This window comes from Pteropus medius, unplaced genomic scaffold, assembly GCF_902729225.1.
Source record: "Pteropus medius unplaced genomic scaffold, Ma_sr-lr_union100, whole genome shotgun sequence".
Lineage (NCBI taxonomy): Eukaryota > Metazoa > Chordata > Mammalia > Chiroptera > Pteropodidae > Pteropus > Pteropus medius.
Window position 1 is genome coordinate 4,835,791 of NW_024344240.1, and position 7,149 is coordinate 4,842,939.

Sequence of the window (7,149 nt, forward strand, 5' to 3'; positions counted from 1 at the left end):
GTGGCTCTTGATCCTTGGCTTTCCTTGGCTTGTAAATCCATCACTCCAACCCCTGCCTCTGTAGTCATAAACACTTCTTCTCTGAGTCCCTGTGTCTTTTCCTCTTCTGTCTCTTTTAGGGATACTCTTGGTGGATTTTGCACCTACCCTAATCCAGAATGATCTTATCTTGAACTTTAATTATGTATAGGCAAAGACTCTTATTCCAAACAAAATCACATTCTCAGTTTCTGGGTGTACTTGAATTTAGGGGGACATGATTCAACCCAGAACACTACGTATGTTATATAATTCTATCTAGGGCCATCCAAACCACGGCACATGCCTTTAGCAAATTAGGTATTATTTAGACTATGAAGTACATGGTATGGAAATGTTTGATTAACTTGGAAATCCAGTCACATCACCAAAGAAATTTTTAACATTACAGTTATGTTCAGTTAAAAAATAGACTTTCAGCTATGTGATAATTTTTGCATGGTTGTAAAAACTTTTTTATTGTATACTAGTGCAATAAAAGTTTTCGTCAATAGTGGCAATCAAGAGTTAGCGTAAATAATTTTTAAAAAGTCTCAATTAGAAATTACATGTAGCCATTTCAAGCATAAAAACATATATGTATTAAAATTATATTAGTTATTAGCACACTTAGAAACACATTAAATGTTAGAAAACAACTTTTGAAGGTTAAATTTAGTTGTTAATATCTTTCTAAATACTGTATGGATTTTTATAACATTTTTGAAATATAGAGAAAATATCATGGTTTTTACTGTAGCAAGCTCTACGTAGTTGCCCCTGCAGTTTACCCCAGCATGTAGGACAATTTTTTTCTATGAGTCATAACTTTAATAACATGTAATAACATACTTTGGTTTTTCTTTAAGTCATATAAATCTTTTGCCTTTTAATAAGATGTAATATGCCTTAGAGACCGTTTTGTGCATAAACAAATGCATTTATTTATTTACGTGTGTATATATTTATCACATATTTATAAAATTATATTTATGTAAAACCATGTATTAATATACATTTATTGTAAATATTTATAAAATTATAAAATTTTATACACATGGAATAACAATACTCATATAATGTAAAACTGACTCTTTTTCTTGGAATATAAAGTGTAGTCTTTTCTTATAAGTATACGTAGAACTATGTCATTTTAAATGAGAGCTGCACAGTTTTTCATATAGCAGGGCTGTATCAATGTCCTACAATTTCTTTTATCAGTTTACTATTAATGACTTGTTTCCAGATTGGTTTTGTTTTTGCTATCGCCAGTAATACCGCAATGAATATTTGTGTGAAAATATTGGTAAAATAAATCCCTAGAAGTGGAATTGTGGTGTCAAAGGCCATGAGATTTAAATTTTTGATGGATGTTGTGAAATTAGTAGCAAATTTTAGCACAAATTTACTCTCTCATTTACTGTTTAAGAGGGTGGCTGCTTTCCTACGCAATTTCCAATAGTCTTTAAATTGTTATTGAAAGAGTTAAAAAGTGCTATCTTCTTTCTTTAATCATGGGTGAGAAAACAAAAGGAAGATAGGAGAAACTAGATTGCTCATACTAAATCATTCAATCAATGGTCACCTATAGAAGAAAACATAAAACTTAGAAATTTAGCTCTTAATCTATGAGGCAGTAAAAGACAAATGGGAAATTATGATAAATACTTTTGGTAGGAAAACCAACTTTGTTTTCACTTTAAGAGTGTTCTAGTTATTTAGTTCATTATTATAATGAACGCTGACAATGAACGTGTTGTCTGTTGTCCTGGATTATAGAAAACAGATTGTGGGAATGAGAAGTAGGACACCTGCAGTATAGGCCGATATGTAATTGGTCTTATATAATCATTTTATATATAATTTGTAGTGTGATTTTGGGCAAATCATTGAACTGTTTAGTCCTTCCGTGTCTATTTTATTATGTTTGTAAAGTAGGGGGTTATAACCTCAATGCCTTAACAACTGTTATGAATCTAGGAATGTCTAAATTCAATAAATGTTGCTATCGATGAGAGTTTCCAAAATAAAAACCTTCTGATCTTAATTCTCCAGTAGGTGGTGATATTATAACACCCAAAGTAGTTAATGATCTAGGAACTGACAGCCATTGTAGTAAAATTTTAATGCTATACAAAGAGTGCATTTATAAAATTTATTATGTTACATCTAATATGTTCACTTAGAATATCAACCAATCGTTATTTTTTTTAATGTCTATAGAAATCAAATTCCAAATCCGATTACTTCAGATGACTTTTTCTAATCTGTCATAGTTTAATTCGGTTAACTTTCTAAATAGTTTTTGTTTTAATTAATCAATTATTTAATTAGAAGACTAAGAGTGGATACAGATCAAACTTTGTTTACCTTATTGAAACTTTATAAATACTGTTTAAAAAGATATAGTCGAAGGAGGGCCCCAAATAAGGTCTCTGGATATCTTGTTAGAAAATCAATTATATAGTTTACTAATTATACAATTATACAGAAAATCAGGGACATCAACCAAAAAATTGGAAGTTTACAAAATTGCAAGATTTTAATGTAAACTTCAAAAAAATCAATTGCGTACTTACATTAATGATCTCTAGTTAGAAAATAAAGAAATAAATGTAATAACTTAGCAACAAAAGCCTTTCATAAATTAATAATGATTTATCTGAGAACATAAAGTATATAGTAACAGAATACTATAGTAATAGAACATCAATAGGAAAAATAAATAAGGGTACTCATAATTACAGAGATTAAATATAGTAAACATAAAAATACTGTTCATGTTAAACATAGATTGAATGTAAATATACCCCAGGAACCTGTATGAAACATTTTATACAAGTTGATGATAGTAAAAATCTGGAAAAACCAGGAAGCAGACACAGAAAATACTTTTTAAAAGATAATAATTGACTTACCCTAAAAATTTCCAAATGCTTTATAACACTTTTGTTAAAATGAAAAGATATCGAGAGAACAATGTTAAAGTGATCATGGAAATAAAAAAAATTAGAATGGATTATTATAATAAAGATATTTTGCTTCCCAAATATAGCATGTTTACAGACCCTTATATATAAAATATCACTGTTAACATAAAACTTGTCACTGATGAATGCTACCAATGTATAACCAAACACTATTTCTTAATATGTGCTGCTTAGAAAAAAATCTTTGATGTTTTGCTTTATTTCAAAAAAAGAAAAAGATTTAGGTTAGGAAGGAGGCATCACTTACAGAAAGGATTGTTACACATCATTTCCTTGGCAAGATGTGTAATCTCATTATAAAATTTTTAAATAGGACAGGCAATACTCTGAGTTGATTTAGGAGGTGTTGTCTGAAATGAAGTATAGGGTATCAGCTCAGAGAGGCTGCAAATTTTAATTTTCTCTTTTTAGAGAAAGAGTGAATAAATCCTAGCTATCAAAACTCTTCCTATCTGAACACAGGAACCTAATCGACTTGGATAAGTGGTATCTAAACTCTCATAATCTGGACCCAGGAACAAAATAGATTAAAATATGAGGGATGCTTATATGTTATTACAGATTAAGCAAAATTGAAAGGAGGAAGGAGTCTAAGGAAACCAGAGTTTCTTTTTGTCAAATGCAGAGGGTGCTATGTGGGCACAAAAGCATTCCTCTTTCTCCTGGGCACACGTCTAGACCGCTTCTCCCAGCCCGCTTTAAAGGTAGGTGTGTGGGGCCACGCGGATGCAGGTGGGTTCAGCTTTCCAAACCTGACCCATAAAACCTCCCTCGCAATACCTCCTCACACTCTTGTCCATCTCCCAGCAAAACGCAGAGAAAGGAACGGGCCAAGGACTCCAAGGCTTAGTGGATGGTAGAGCCACAGATGGGAAGAGCTTGGGTCCCTTAGCTGCTGCTTGCCTGAAACATTCATATTCAACTTTGCATGAATGAAAAATAAACTTTTAGTATGAGATTGCAGGATTTGTTTTACAGTAACTATTGCTACTCATTCTAACTAATACATGTTACTGGATTTTTCTTTCTGTTTGTCAGATTATACTTTTTTTTAACTATTATGAATGTGTGAATGGTATTTTATATGCTACTTTCTTTGTTTGACATTTCCATGAACTTATTTTTGTATGTAAAGAGGGTTGGCATGCTAGTGATGTTTAACACAACCTTAGTATTTCATATAGTTAATATTCTCTTGTCTTATCCATTCTCAACTGTTTGGCATTAGTTTCCAATTTTTCACCGTAAGTTATGCTACTCAGTACCTCTGAACCAATTATTTTGGGAACTTTATTCAAAATGGAATTATCTGGTCAAATAAATGAATGGTTAAAAAGAATAAATGTGGTTAGTGGCTATTACACACTCTGTGAATTCCTAAAAATCACTGAGTTGTGCAAAATTGTGCATGACCCACAAAAGAAAAAAGTGGTCAGTTGGACTTCATTGAAACTAAAAACTTCTGCTCTGTGAAAAACATTGCTCGGCTAATAAAAAAGACAAGCCAGATGTTGAGAAAATCTTTGCAAAAACACATATTTGATAAAGAACTGGTATCCAAAACATACAAAGACTTCTTAAAATCCAACAATAAGAAGAGAAACAACCGAATTAAAAAATCAGCAAAAGATCTGAACACACACCTCACCAAATAAGATATACAGATGGCAAATAAGCATATGACAAGAAGCTCAATGTCATATGTCATTAGGGAGTTGCAATTAAAACAGTGAGATACTACTACCAACTATTAGAATGCCTAAAATCCAAAACACTGAAACACCCAGTGCTGGCAGGGGTATGGAGCAACAGGACCTCTTGTTCATTGCTCATGGGAATGCAAAATGGTATGGCCACTTTGGAAGATAGTTTGGCAGTTTCTTACAAAGCTAAACATACTCTTGCCATGTGATCCAGCAATCATGCTCCTTGAGTTGAAAAAAATTGCACTCCAATGAGTTGAGAACTTATGTTCACATGAAAACCTACTCACAATTGTTTATAAGCAGTTTTATTTATTTTTTTAATTTAAAAACTTTTAAAATTATAGTTGACACACAATATTATTATATTAGTTTCAGGTTTACAACATAGTGAATAGACATTTATATAAGTTACAAATTGATCACCCTACAGCCGCTTTATTGATAAATGCCAAAATTTGGAAGCCACCAAGATGTCCTTTGGTAGGTGAATGGATAGATAAATTGTGGTACATCCATACAATGGACTTTTATTCAGCAAGACAATAAAGTGAGCTATCAAGTCACATAAACACACGCATATTTCTAAGTGAAATAAGTCAACCTGAAAAAGCAACATCCTGTATGATTCCAACTGTATGGTATTTTGTAAAAGGCAAAACTATGGAGATAGTAAAAAGATTCGTGGTTGCCACGTGTTGGCATGGAGGGAGTGATTGATAGATGGAGCACAGAGGGTTTTTAGAGTAGTGAAACTGTTCTGTATGATACTGTGATAGAACATACATATCATTATACATTTGTCAGAACCAATAGAATGTGCAACAAAATAAGTGAACTTTAGTTAATAATAATGTATCAATATTGGCTCATCAAATGTAAGAAATGCACCACCCTTACCCAAGATGTTAACCGCAGGGGGAACCGTGTTTGAGAACTCTCCGTGCTTTCCGCTCAATTTTTACATAAAATTAAAAATGCTCTAAAAAGTAAAGTTATTGATTAAAAAACAAATAAACCAAGTAATAAATAAACAAACATTACAGGGCAAAAAATGGGGTTAGGTACGTGACACTCAAGTACTTCATTAGTGACACACAGTGATTTGATGCGTAACAATTAGAAAAAAATCATATTTTTAAAATACTTCAAGAGCAAAATTAAAAACAAACTAAAATTGTCAATGTTGGTATGACAAAGAAGAAACGATTGCTCATCCTTATGAGTCATATGCATACATAGTAAGGGGTGTGGATGGATGTGGCTCAGACACATGGTGCCCGGAGGGACCTGGTAGATATTAGAGGGCGTGTGCGCGTGTTTTGTGTATTCCCACCCAGCTGAGCTGGGTGCAGTATTCCTAGTGTTTCTTGCAGACAAAATCACACATAAGGAAATAAGAAATTTGCAGTATCCTAAAATTATTCTCGAATTAATTAATTGTACTGGAAAAAATTTGATTTTCAAAGCAAGCATTAGCACACAGCTGACTGTAGTATTAAAAGGCATATAAAAACAGCAATTTTTTGCTCCTCTCGTCCAGCCCCCAGAGCCATGACTCAACTCTTTTCGTCTGTTTCTTCGAGTAATTAGGTCCATATTATTTTTTAAAAAATGCTTAAGTTGCTGTTTCTTTAGTTACATATTTTGGAAATGAACGACTGCATCCCCTTGGCTCTCTTAGGCCCTCCCCCCGCACTCTCCCAGGGCTGTGTTGGTGGACACTGCTATTATGGCTCTGTCAACATCCAACATTAAGTCAAGCAGTTTACCGCGGATATCTTTCATTCCCTGTAAAATTTTTGTCTTCAGCATTTGACTCTTATTAGTAGTATTTAATATGGGGGCTTTCACAGCTGTGTAGTGGTAACTGAATTTTGATTTATATTTCTTTTCTAATGCCAGTGAAATGTGAGCACCGACATAATTTTTATCTGTTCTTTATATATCCAGAATTTGAAACTTTTATTAGGTATGTTGTCAGTTTGGGATTTCATTGCTTTCTTTTTAATACATTTACCCATGTCACTTTACGAATCTGTTTTTCTATTTTTTTCTGACATGTATAGTTTTTAATGTGCATTTTACACTTTTATTTATAATAGTGTATGGTGTGACATTTGGATCTAATTTATTTCTTCTTCATACCAATATCTGATACGCTAGACAATTTCACTGTCAATATTTTTTTCCTCAGCAGCCTTGCTGTATTTGTTAGATTGTAGAGTTATGTGCAGCTAATTGTTCATGTCATCTGTTCTTTCACGGCCTGCGTTATCCTCATAGAAATTGATGGTTCTTCTATAATGTCTATGTTAGGATTCTCTTCCTACTCAGTTAAACTTTATGTCCTTGCACGTTATTTTAGTATTACTGGCTCAATTTTCTCTAATGTCTTTATAATTTGGTGGTTGATTGCCCCATTCCCCACCCCCCGC